The 14,495-nt window shown below is 31.8% G+C and overlaps 1 protein-coding gene across 1 annotated transcript in view; it reads right to left on the bottom strand.

Moving 5' to 3' along the window:
- Window positions 1-10,215, bottom strand: part of LOC117173185 — a 65,782-nt gene extending 55,567 nt beyond the window's left edge. The window contains exon 1 of the mRNA XM_033361608.1: window positions 10,130-10,215. The gene's annotated coding sequence lies outside the window, so the exon portion shown is untranslated. The remainder of the gene's footprint in view (window positions 1-10,129) is intronic.
- Window positions 10,216-14,495: the final 4,280 nt, after the last annotated feature.

Here is a 14,495-nt window from a genome sequence, read left to right as displayed (position 1 = left end):
AGGGGTAATAGTAGAGAGGAAAATCAGGGAGAGGTAGTAGAGGAGATTATTAGAAATGAGGGTGAGTAGGGGAAAGGACAAGGATCAGGACGGAAAGTACTGGAATGGGAGTTTTAGATGAGGAAGCGAGGAGAGGAGTAAGTACTGGAGGAAGAAGTTGGTGAGGGGTGAAGGGTGAAGTGAAAAGGGGAAGTAGGGCATTTTAAGGGAGTGTAGATGGGTATACTTTTACGAATGCTTGTATCTCGAAGTGATTTGATCAAGACCAAGATTTCTTCTTTCCACATTCCCTTTCCTGGATTCAACTTTTGCCTTCTCACGTCGCGACGGAAATTGCTAAATTGCAGACTTTGATCCCATGTTTCGCAACGCCATTCCGCGGCTCGTATAGGAGCTTACTTTTTTCCATCCGGCGGAGGATACAGATAGCTTTTTGGTCAGCCTAGTCCGATGAATCGCAACGGTAACGAGGATTGAGCGATTATTATAAATCAAACGGCTTCGCCTTGAACCTCGAACGATCATCACATTGCTTGCGTTCCTTTGGTTTTGTCAGTGTTACTCTTTTCGACACGTGTTGTCTTATGCGCTATCTCACCGGGTCTCATATGGAATTTGTGTGTCGAAATTTTACGGAATTGGGTCGACATCACTTCTGGTACTCTTATTTCATCCAAAAAGTGCAATTAATTCACTCTTATTTTTATCATTAAGGAAACGTGCACATATTAGGTGACGCTGGTTTTTTATTGATTTTTGACACACCCCTCCTTCTTTTCACAATTCGTGACATTTCGGTGAACCCCCTCTCAAGACGTCATTTGATAATAAAGTTAAGCCCCCCTCTTCTTTTAAATACGAAATGTAAATGAAATTTTATATACCCTCGCTCGAACAACGAGTAATGAGTTTAAATTTTTTAATGCTAGTGTGAGAGAACTTTTAATTAAATTCACTAGATATATTTTTTTCATTTGGAAACATTTACATAATTTAAAGATTAACTTAGATGGCAGATTAACTTAACAGATTAAGGGCCGTCCATAAACTCGTTATACCTTTTTTTAAAGAATTCTTATTTTTATTCCTGTTTAAAGAAACGTTTTTGGCTTAAATGTGAAATAAATTAATAGAACCCAATAAGAAAATAGATTTTTTATTCTTTGTCAATAAATTTGTTTTCTTCAAAATTTTACATTCGTAAAAATTTCTTTTTTTGTCGTTGTTAAAGATTAATCTTTTTCGTTGAATACCTGTTTAATTTTTTGTGAAAAATGGATTTTTTTGTTTAAAATTCGATTGTTTGTTTGAACTTTTTTTTTAATTCTTGTCTAATTGAAAAGTCATGAATTTTGATGAAAATTTATATTTTTCTGGAGAAAATTCATCTTTTTGCTTGAAAAGCAGTTTGCTAGTTAACAATTCAACTCTTTGCTTGACTATTAAACTCTTTACTTAAAAATTATTTTTTTCTGAAGATCTTCTTGGTTAAAAATTGATCCTTTTTTATGGAGATTTAACTAGTTTGTTTAAATTTCATGTTTTTCAGTTAAATTAAACTTTTTTTTATTTTAAATTAAAAAATTATTTTGTTTCAATCAAATAGTCAAATTTAAAAAGTTTAAAAGATGAATTTTCTAATCTGAAAAATAAATTTAAAAAAAATTAAGAATATAGTTAAACTTTCATCCAGAGATGAATTTGTAATTGAAATGATGAATCTTCAACTGCAAATCGTGTTGCAAACAATTTTTTTTATATAAGACCTAAAAAGACGGTTTGTAGGTAGGAGGCATCCACATGTTATTAAAAAAATTAATTTAGAATAAATTTTCAACAAAGAAAAACAATTTTCAAATAAAATAATAAATCTCAAAAATAAACGATTTTTCAAATAAAGTCCCTTTAACTAAGCGTTCAATTTTTAATAAAAAAGATTAATTGCCAACAATTCATGTAATAGCAGATATTTCAAATAAACAATATATTATCTTGAAATTGAAAACAGTTGTACTTAACAAAAAAGACGAGTTAAAAAAAGATGAATTTTCATCCAAGAAAGATTTCAATTAAATTTCCATCTCCAAAATATGAATTTTCAACAAAAATTTCATTTCCTACCAGAATAGTTGAATTTTCAACCTAAGAGGAGGGATTTTAAACAAAACAGTCGAAATTTTTGTCAAAAACAATGACTTTTTAATAACATTTTTAAATCTAGAACCGAATAAAAAAAAATAAAACAGAATATTTTATAAATGGCATAAAACAACTTTAAATTTATTACCCTTTACATTTATTTAATGTGTCTCTTATAGAACTTCCCTGATTTTTGAAAGATTTTTTTTGTAATTCTTTGACTTTTTTCGTGTTATAGGTTTTCTTATTGTATTAGAAAGAACGCGTGGTCCTTTTCTGGTGATTTCGATGCCATGAAGATCTTGTGTCGGCCGGGCCATTCGTGTATCTTTGCTTGAGGAGCATTTGCTGCTGCGTGAGAAGAATATGCTGCTGCGTGAGGCACATATTCTTCTGCGTGAGGGACATGTGTTACTCCGTGAGGGACCAATGTTGCTGCGCGAGGAGAATATGCTACTGCATGAGCAGGACATGCTTCTATGAAAGAGTACATGCTGAAGCGTGATGGACATGAGATACTGCTTGAGGGACATGTGCTACTGCGTGGGGAGAATATCCTGCTACGCGAAGAGAACATGCTGCTGCGTGAGGAGCACATGTGGCCGCTTAAGGGACTTGTTCACCTGAGTGAGGGGTATGTGCTGCTCCGTGAGGGACATGTGCTGCTCATTATGGGACATGTGCTCACAGTAAAAAAAAAGGGTTCAAACTGATACCGAAATCAATATCATTTTGATATGCAACAAAAATGATACCGAATTCAGGAGCATTTTGATCGGCCGGAGTGAATGACCGACTTTTGAGATTACAGTGATCTGATTCGGGATTATGTATGAACTCAAACCAAGATGGCTGACATTCTTAGAGTACTTTAGCTCATACACAAACTTTTTACGGTTTCTAATTGTGCAGTGTGCTTGTAAAGTTTAAAAAAATAACGAAATCTGATATTAGATAATATCACCTGTTAAGTTTAGTTGTCATTTACGTGTGGTTAGATGCCATTTGTAGGTTATGTCGTTATGATACCGGCGCCAAGAACTGGAAGCCATTTTGTTTAGTCTGACAAATGAACCAAAAAATAAGATCAAATTGATCCAAATGGATAGATCATTATGATCTTGAGAGTCAAATGATCGTTGAAACAAATACTGCTGCGTAAGGAGTACATGCTGTCGCGTGTGAGACATGAGCTATTGGTGAGGGGAATGTGCTGCTGTGTGAGGAGTTAAAGGCTCAGGGTGGTTCTGGTTTGAGAACCGCGGTGGGTGTAACATAAGGTCACGCTTTTACGTGTAAAACCCGTAAGCGAAATCTAGTTTTTGTTTATTCATTAGGCTACCGCGCTTTAAGTGGCACGTACGTAGACCCCAAGGCAAGGGGTAGCCGTATATCTCCGATACGCCGCCAGCTATAAAAATCTGAATATATTAGACCTACATGCGCGAGACGCGACGCGACGTCTCGCGCGGATCGTGAACATGTTATACCCTGATAATCTTCAGGTCTCAAAAATTAAATGAACCTGGAGACTCAATTATAAACCGAACTTACTCAATGAGCTCAATGTTTGGTGCGGGCAACAGAACGATTTTTTTGATTAACCAAAAAAAAGTGTGTGATGTTGTCTCAAAAACATTTCGGTTCTCTCAGTAAATGCCAGTTGACTAAAATTGCAAATTGAGTTTCCGAAGAAATTTAGTATTATGTATTTTATTTGAATTTTTTCTCCCATTCTGAAATTCAAGATTTTCTCAAACATTCATTGTCGCTACTAGACAGTTGAAAATCTTGAAGAGGTGAAAGTGACAACTCGTTAAATCTGTAGAAACTATTTTTCAAAGAAAAAAATTAATTTACAGAGTTGAATATTTTCTTTAAAATTAATTTACTAACAGAAAATTGAATTATTTACGTTGAAAACTACAACCATTTTAGGTTGAAAGTTGATTCGTTTTGGTTCAAAACCCTAATACTATTATATTTTTGAATGAGAATTGATCTTTTTTGTTATTTAAAGGAATCTGTATTATCATTAGAGGTGGTTACCATCAATTAGTGTAGATTTTAATTTGATCTTTTTTAGTTAAAAATTGCGTCATTTTATAGAAAATTTAATTCTTTTCTTTAAAATTCACTTGAATAAAAAACTCTTCATAAATGAAAATTCAACTACTTGGTTAAACTACCTCGTTTAAGATTAATTTTGTTTCATAAAAAGTGAACGGTTTTGTTGAAAACTTTTTTTCCTTAGATTGAATATATATTTTTTAAATTGAAAATTAACCTATTCCATTTCTGGCTGAAAATGTATCTTTTTTAGATAAAAATTTTACTATTTTATTAAAAATTCATGATTGATTTTAGTTACAAATTCATGTTCTTCATTGAAAAATTAAATTCTTGGTTGAAAGTTTAACCCTTTAGTTGAAAATTCATGTTTTTGTCATAGAATATTTATTTTAGTGGAAAATTTCGCTACTTGTTTGAAATCCTTTGCAAACATTAATTTTTCTGATTAAAAATTAAAATATTCTGTTCAAAATTTATTTTTCTGAGATTTCAAATAAATTTGTTTAATTAAAAATTAAACGATTTCATTTTTGGTTGAAAATTTATCTTTTTTTAACAGAAAATTTAATTATTACATTTTAGGTTTAAAATTGTTTTTGTTTTGGTTGAAAATTCAACAACTTTGTTAAAAATTTGTTTTTCTTAGATTGGAAATTATTTTTTTTGAACTGAAAATTAAATGATTCCATTTTTGGTTATGAATTTATCTTTCTTGGTTAAAAAATGGATAATTTGGTTGTAAATTCACGTATTTTGTTCAAATCTTATCTTTTTTGGTAGAAAATTAATCTTCTCGTTTAAAAATTTATCCTTTGATTGAAAATTTATCTTTCTTGGTTTAAAATTGGATTGTTTGGTTCAAAATGTTTTTTTTTAGTTGTAAATTCAACTATATGCTTGAAAATTCATATATTTTTCTTCTAATTCAGTTTTTTTATAGAAAATTAATCTTCATGGTTCAAAATTTATCTTTTTGGGCAAAAGCTTAATAATTTGGTTAAATTTTTTTTATAACTGGATAATTTTTCACTTAGGGAAACTCAACTCTAGTTTAAAATTCGTTTTTGTGGTCGATTTAGGGATTTTTAAATGATAAAATAAATGTTTTTGGTTGAAATATCAACTCTTAGATTTTTTCATATTAACTTTTGTGGTTTTTTGTTGTTGTTAAAAATAAATACACAATTACTTGCTTGAAAGTTAAACTCCTATGTTGAAAAATCTTTATTTAGATAAAAATTAATTTTTTAATTGCAAATAATACTCTTTCATTCTTGGTTAAAAATTGGTCGTTTTTGGTTGAAAATTCAACAGTTAGATTGAAAATTCAACTTCTTGTTTGACAGTTTAACTGCCTTGTTAAGGATTCATTTTATTACCTGAAAATATAACTATTGACTTGGAATTTTATTCTGTTTGAAAATTAATTTTTTAACTGAAAATGTAACTATTTGTCTTTTTTGTAGAAAATAAATCTTTTTTGTTGAAAATTAGGTTTTTTTGTTCAGTTGAAAGTTAATGATATTAAGTAAAAATTTAAGGTTTTCCTTTTAGGTTGCAAATTAATCTTTTTAATTTGAAAATTTAACCATACTTAAAATGAAGTCAATTAAAAATGATTTTGAATCCCCGAAAGTGGATTCTTGTAATCTGAAGTTGACATACAGAACGATATGTCACATTTCAGGATTTACTACCCTTTGAAGAATCTTTTGTTGGAACACCAAGAATTTACTTAAGTTAGCCAAAATCGAAATTTCGTTGGCTCAAAAAAGAAAAAAAATGTTTGGTAGGTCAAATTTTGTCTTGTGAAATATATAATTTTTTCTAAATATCTGGGATAAATTTTATTGCACCTAATTTCAAGATGGAGCCCCATCTTGCTCTGACTTTGGGTATGCAACGACTGTCTATTGATTTTGCCGAAAAACTGCAAAAGAATTAAAAGCAGATGACGTACCGCACATTAAATAAGAGGGAAATGAAATCTTGTTGCAGCATATTGATTTTTCCGTAAAACTGTAAAAACAAGTGAAATCGGGTGACTTTAGTACCCTAAGTTAGAGGGAAATGATACCTTGCTGCAGTCCATTATTTTTGTCGCGAAACTGTAAAAACAATTGAAAGCAGTTGGCGTTGCGTACCCCGAATCAGAGTAAAATGATACCTTGTTGCAATCTATTGTTTTGCCGCAAAACTGTACCCCAAGTCAGAGAGAAACGATGCCTAGTTGCGAAATAACTTTTACACTCCCATGCTTAATTTTTGTTGCAGGTAACGGTATCCTGAAATTAGTGTTAGATGCACACTTGGTTTTTTTTCTACGTTAAACTCGTATAACTTTTGCTAACCGCAGGCGTCGGGATAAAATGGCTCAATCTCAAACAATCGAAAATTTGACAGCTTCCCATACGGATGAGATTTTTTTTTTTTTGAATAGGAAAGAGAGAGGCACGAAGTTGAACACGCACACTAGTGTACCTCTTTTTCACCATCGAACGAGCGGCTAAGCTTTCATAAGGTAATTGGAATAATTCGGGCCACCGTGGTTCACGCCAGTCGGGAAAATTTGCATTTTAAATGAAGCGATAGCGTGCCCGCGCGCGTGGTCACAACTTTGGCGTTTTATAAGAACTTTAATATTTATCTCGTATCCTTCTCAACTCAAAGTATCCACGCCTTTTTCCTTGAACGATCGCGAGGCGCACGAGGTTACATCGCGTCAACGCGACGCGGCCAGCCCGATTCCTGCAGTCACGGTCGTTATCGTAGGATTAGTCTCGATTTTCTATTTTATATATTTTTTTATGCAGTTCACCTTTTTTAATTGGTTTAAAATTAATTTTGATCACAAAAACTATTTTGTTGAAAATTCTTTTTTGTTGTTGTAATTGAATTGTTATTGATCTAAAATTACAATATTTTTTGTTTAAAACATCAACAATTACATTTTTTGTTGAAAATTTATCTTTTTTGGTAGAAAATTAAATTACTTGGTCAAAAGTTGAACTTCTTTGTTAAAAGTTAATGTTTTTGGTTGGAGGTTTATCGTTCACGTGATGAATTGAACTATTCTGTTATTGATCTTAAATTAAAATATTGTTTGGTAGATACATCAACTATTACATTTATTTTTCAGAATTGATCTTTTTCCTTGGACGGTTGCGAGGCGTACGAGTTTGCGCCGCGCAAATCGGCCATCCCGATTAATGCAGTCACGGTCTTAATCGAATATCGTACAATGAGTCCAGATTTTTTTTCTTTAGCTTAAACTTTCTTTGCTGGTTTAAAATTAATTTTTTTAACAGAAAAAGTGGAGTATTCCATTTTTATATTTATATATCATATTCCATTCGTTTCAGTCGATAAATTCAAATATTTTTAATTGAAAAGTGATTATTTTGTAAAAAATGTAATTATTTTACTAAAAATTCATCAACTTGTATGAAAATTTGTCTTTTTAGGTAGAAAGATAATCTTCTTAGAACAAAATTTATCTTTATGGGTAAAAATGTATCTACTTCATTAAAAGTTGATCTCTTTTGTTGAAAATTAATTTTTTGGTGTAAGATTCATCATTCTCGTTAAAAATTCGTTTCTTTGGTTAAAAATCGAAATATTTTGTTAAAAATTTATCTACATAGTTGAAAATTATTTTTTTTTAATTGAAAATCAAATTTTTAAACTGAAAATTACCTATTTCTTTTTTTCTAAAAATATATATTTTTTAGTTAAAAATTTCAGTATTTCTTAGAATATTTGTGTATTTCTTTGAACTTTTTATTTGCGTACAAAACCAAGCTTCTTAGTTTCAAATTTCTGGTCGAAAATTCATCTTTCTCCTTGAAAAATGATCTATTTTGTTTGAAAATTGATCTCTTTAGTTACAAATTAAACTATTTTGTTAAAAATTACTTTTTTTATCCATGTTTTAGATTGAAAATGTAACTACTTCGTTGAAAATTAATTTTTTGGGGTTGAAAATTAACTTCCTTCAAAGAAAATTTCACTATTCCGGCGTTGGTAGAAAATTATCCTTCTTAGTTCAAAATTAATTTTTGTTTGGTTAAAAATTAATCGGTTTTGGTTAAATATTCTTTTTAGTTGAAAATTCAACTATTTGCTTAAAATGTCATGCATTATCTGCGAATTATAACACATTAACAGTGTTTTTATTCTTTAAATTGCATTCTTTTATAAACGAGTGAGCATATTTTGCATTCTATTTTTTTCGACGTGAAAAATCTTTCTAAAAAACGCAATATTTGGAAAAATCTGATTTTGGTACTTTTATCGGAAAGAGTGAATTGGACAATTGTACAAAAAATGGTATAAAAGTAAAAATTCTATCTTACTGATATATAATATCATTCATTCAGATTTTGAAAGAAGAAGACTATTTTTTGAAATAATTCACGCGGTATGTCTCAAAATAATATATCGTAAAAATATAAAAATTTCTTTTTAAATTTTCATGAAGAATACATGATTGTATATTTTGAGAATCAATATTATGATGCTGTGAATGTACTACTAAAATAGATAAATAAATAAATTTACTGTTTCATGGCGCGTGTTTTATATAAAAAGTATTGTAGTTTTATATAAACAAATTTTTTGCCTGGGAACATTTTTTCATAATATCTATTTGGATTATGTAAAAATGTATCGATATAGGAGGAAAAATTAAAAATAGATTACTTCTGTTAGTCATAAAAAAGTTTGTGAATTATCAATTTAGTTGCCTAACTAATTTGATACGTTCATTAAGTTTAACTTATTTGCTGGAATTCTATTTTTAATAAATGTGCCTTAACATGTAATTAGTCATTTCTTATAAAAATGTAATTAATTAATTTTTTTCTTCTGAATTGTAAATAGCATATTAAACTCATAATTATAGTGAATTTAGCATATAAATTATCACGTTTTGATTAAACAATAAGTGAACATTTACATAAATGTTAGTCAAATTTCACTAACTATAACTGAAAAATAATTTAATAATTACCTAATTTTACACTAAACTTTCAGTCATTTTTCACTAAAATGTTATCAATATTGACTAGATTTTGAGATAATTGTCGTGAAAAAATCAGATCTATGGGGAAAAAAATGTTTTCTATGATTTCAAGAATCAAAATAATGTTGATTGCTGATGTTAATTGGAATAAAATGAATAAATCTTTCCTTTAAAAACGTATTACAACTTTTTGATGTAGTTGAAATTGTTTAACGATTTTCTTGAAATAACAGAATTTTTAAACAAACAACTATATTTGAAGATTATTTACTTATTTTCAGAACCGGAAATATAACCCTCAGAAAAATATTTGTCTTGAATTAAAGACGCCGTTTCTTTAACATAAGTTTTTCTCCTAATCAAAAATAGTTTCAATAAAAATAAAATCAATTCAAATTGAAGAAAAATTTTCATTAGAACAAACAACAGTTTCTTTGAACTAAAAAAAATTGGGCCAAAAGAACATTTTTTCAAACTAAAGAAAATTTTCTTGGGCCAAGATCCAATAAATATTTAAATTCTTAAAATTATAAAAAAGTATTTTTTCCAGATAACTAATTTTCGGCACAACTACCTGAAAGCGAAAAGTCTATCTCTAAATTCAGCAACTATCAGTATAATTTCATCTGCTACATATTCTAAAGGTTGAAACATTTTTCATTGATTGTTTAAAATAAATTTCAATCAACCCTGAGGCTTGCTCGACTTACAAACAAACTTATATGCAGTCTAAAAAAAAATTACAACCCTTATTTTTGTTAGTAAATTGAATAATATTTTTAATAAAATGTAAACACAGCAACTGCATAAATTAACAATTCCGTAACTCACTTTTCCCTATGAATAAAAAATCCTTTTATCCCAAAAAACTAATAAACACAAAACTCAACTCACCTTTCTCCTCAGTCGCTCCTTCCTTCCTCTCCAGTCACCAACATCCGATTCCTCCAGAAGGAACTTGCTCCTCTTCTTCCGTTCCAATACTTCCCAAACTACCCCCGAACGGTCCTCTTTATCCCGAAGAAAACTTTCAAAAAATATCCTCCCTTGAAAAAAAAAACACGAAGAAAAAAATTCTCGAATTGTCCTTTTTGCACTTTCGAAATGTTTATATAAGCCCGAACACGTGGATGAGACCGAGTCACGTGAGACCGAACCTCGAGCCGATCCGTTTAGTCGAGTAGCTGAAGCGATCTCTCAGGGATCTCCGATGTATCTCATCATCGGAAGTTGGTTTGGTCTGTGACCGGTGGGGATCCGACTTTGGGGAGGCGTGTCGTTCAGGAATTGCGGAGTGGTGGCAAAAGAGCGATGCGACTCGGTAAAGGACACGGCCTGTCTGAGTGGCCCGCGGTAGCAAGGGGGTTACGGGTTTTGCCTTCGATTTGCTTCCCCGTTTTCCGTGGAGGATCCCGAGCGTGGTCCGTGAACCGTGCGGAATGAGACGACCGTGTGGTGCGGTCGCGTGCTGAATAGATTATCAGGTCTCGCGTGGCCTTTCCAGTCCGAAGTTGCCGCCTAGCTGCATAGTCAACTCGCGCCTGCCACCACTTCTCCCGGCAGGCGTAACAATCCCGAGAAGGGGTTAAATTCACCCCCGAACCCCCCAACCCCTTTATTTAACTAGGTCTTCCTTTCAACTAGATTTCATCTAAAAAGAGGGCTGGTACTATTTTGGAGAACCGTTTCCCTACATTTGGGGATTAAACCCAGTTCTATGGTTTGAAGTTGGAAAAAATGGAAATAGTTTGAATTAACCCTGAATTAAACTCTGTGTGACCCTAACATTGATTTCGGCTTAACCCTAAATTAACCCTGAATCATTTCTTTATTGACACCTTTTGAAGCCATTGGTGAACTGCTCGAGTAGCACCTATTAACTTTAAAATTAACCCTACTTAGTCTTCTCTTAGCCTTGCTAAAATTACCTCCACCCCCTTCATTCTCGATTAGCATTATTTTGAAACAATTTTAACGATTATAATCGTATTAACTTCAAACTTATGGATACATTTCTCACATTAACCCTCCCCGTGTGGAAATGATTCCTGGCGGACTGGAATTATTCTAGCGCCAGTACTAGATTATTCGTGGCTGTCTGTTCACACCGAATTAGATTGGCGTTCTTTTAGCGCTATCTATACCTACTAGATAGAAAAATCCATCACGCAGTTCTATGTAGACCCGCTAATGTCGCTAACCAAAATTTGACATCACATTAATATAAAAATTCCATCTAAAATCTAGCTTGGCTCTAGAAAGTACTTGTATTTGGACTTTGAAAAAAGGCGGCATTAAAAAATTAATTAATTAAAGATAACCAATTACATTTGTTGCATATAATCACGGCACTATTAAAATTTCGCCAGTCTTCCGTAACGTTGCCGCAGTGCTCAAATCAAAGGAAATAGAAGAAATAAAGTTGCCTGTGTTGTCAGTGCTGTCTCATAGTGCAGATTTGTTAATTTAATTCATCAGTATCGATTGATCTGACGAACTATACATTTTTTATTGGTAAAATATTGAATGAAAGACAAAGCTAATATAAAAAATTATTGCTGAATAAAGACATTTTATCGTTAGGTTTTCTAGGAAAGTAATTTTCCTTTTCGTATGTCATGTATCGCAGTACTCATGTACATTAAAATGACATATTTCTTAACCTCAAATATTATTCAGTGCTGCCAACATGCACTCAACTTTAATCATGCAATGCAATTTCAAAACTCCTACCAAAAAGTTGGCAACAATAACCGGAACCGGATTGTAAGAATCAGATGTTCGCCATTCCACCATTCAGTGTTTCAGAAACGTTTCGACCACGAGGTTTGAAGTTTTCCAGATTCTTTCTCGACGTGCGTTGGAATCAAGACTCAACCTCAAAACTGAATTTTCTTATTGTACTCCATACATACTAGAATTACATATTCTCTAGATGATCAGGGCTTAGTCCTCTTTTCAATTCAATCTTTATTCGGAGTAGAACATTGGCTAATTCCAACAGTTTTTGTATACGGTGTTTTTTTTATTCTAACGCCAGCATTTGAAGAAAAAAAAATCTGACAAAAGCTTTTGAAATTAACCAATTTTTCACTCCAAATAAAAATTTCATTCAATGCAGGAATAGGCCTGAATGATTTAAAAAACATGTAATTCTATTATTTATGGAGTAAAATGAGAATTCAGTTTTGAGGTTGGCTCCTGTTTCCACAACATTTACAATTAATATTTTCTTTTTTATCAGTAATATTGGGAAACATTCTACCAAAACAGCACATGCGAGCTATATTCTATTTTTCTTACAGAAATCTAGGTCTACTAGATTTTACTAGATTCACTAGAACGCGCAGTGCCGCTGTTGTAGATAGCGGCTAGTAGATTGGAGCGTGACATTTGCGTACTATCCCAGCATAGTTTATCGACATAGCACCAGTATAGACTCGTGGCGGTCTAGGCTGGAACAGTATAGCGCCAGGAATTATTTCCACACTGGTCATATTTATCTTATTTTCATCCGGAGTTAACCCCTGATTAACTCTCATTAAACCCATTTTACCCCTTAAATTATTTTCTGTGCTTAGACCTGTGTTGATCTTGAAAATTACCACCACTACTCCAGACAGAAGCAACAATACCGCGAAGGGGTTATATTCATCCCCGAATTCCCAATCCGCTTTTCCTTAACTAGGTCTTCTTTTCAATTAGATTTTATCTAAAAAAATGGTTGGTAGCCTTCTGGATGACCGTTTCCCAACATTTTGGGGTTTAACCCCAGTTCTACGGTTTAGAGTTGAAAAAAATGGAAATAGTTGGAATTGACCCTGAATTAACCCCAGTATAACCCTGATATTTATTTCGGCTTAGCCCCAAGTCAATCATTAATTAAACCTTAACTGACCTTCACTATTTTAGGAAGCACTCAAAGTATTCATTCTTCATTCTTCATTCATTCTTCATATTCAACACAACTAGATCTCACTTTCAATTATAGATTTAAGCTAAGAAAACGGTATGTAGGCTTCTGGAAGGAATGTGTCCTTACAGTTTGTGTTTAACCTCAGTTGAAGGGTTTCGTAGTTAAAAAAATGTTGAACCAGTGGGATTAGCTAAGGGTATAACCCTGAATAAATGCTATAATAAACATAATATTAACCCCGGCTTACTACTACGGTAACCCTGAATTAATCCCCAGTCTAATTCTGAAATTGATTCAAGTTAAGACATAATTAACCCTTATATTGAAACTTCTTATCTCTGAAAATAAACCCTAGACTAGTTGCTGCTATCCCATTTTGCGGTCCTTTGCAAGCCCTTGATTCACAAACTTCTGGAGTAGTACCTATTAATATTAAAATTAACCCACAATAGCTTGCCTTTAACCATAGTTTCAGAAAAACTCAAATTAACCAGTTTCAACCTTTAATCTAATTCTAATGTTGCCCCCCCCCTTTTTCATTATACATGCTTTATAACATTTTTAACCCATACGTAAATTCCAGTTTATCCACATATTAACAACTGAATTGAAAATATACTATTACATTTCTTATTATCCTTACAATTAATACTCATATTATCACAGATTAATGAGTAAATCTTACCAAATTTTCACTCATATTAACCCCAGACTTAACACTCAGATTAATACCTACAATAGTTTTTATATCTCAAGTAACACCCATGTAACCCTGGATTAACCCCTGTTTAACCTTGAGTTTAACATAAAATAATCCTTATATCATAACATATTAACTCTAAAAATAATCTCTAAAGTATAGTTTCCATGAACTATTTCGCAAGTCCGAATTAACATTTATTAACCCCTTTTGAAGCCCCTTAGGTAAGCTCAGTCATTACCTCTTTAAGTAGCACCTATTAGCTTTACAATTTATCCACACAAAAAACAATCAACTGAACCCTTATTAACCTTTAATATAGTTTACCCCCCAACCATCCCTCTTCCTATCTATCAATTAATTTGTTATGCAATAAACCAGGCCACCAAAAAAACTTTGTTGAACCCCATATTATTTATCATTAACCCCAAATTTACATCCCATATTAGCTAGATGTAACTTATATAATTATGTAAACTTGCAAAATTACATTGAACTCTAATTTTAACACTTACGCAAGCTCTAGAATTAACCCTTGGATTAAACTGATGATAATATGAAATTTATCGACAACTGTATTGATCCTATGTATTGACCATATTACTTTATTTTATACTGACTCAAGTTGAAATCTATATTCACAC

This window comes from Belonocnema kinseyi, chromosome 5 (genome assembly GCF_010883055.1).
Source record: "Belonocnema kinseyi isolate 2016_QV_RU_SX_M_011 chromosome 5, B_treatae_v1, whole genome shotgun sequence".
NCBI classification, from domain to species: Eukaryota; Metazoa; Arthropoda; class Insecta; order Hymenoptera; family Cynipidae; genus Belonocnema; species Belonocnema kinseyi.
This window is presented reverse-complemented; position numbering and strand designations above follow the sequence as displayed.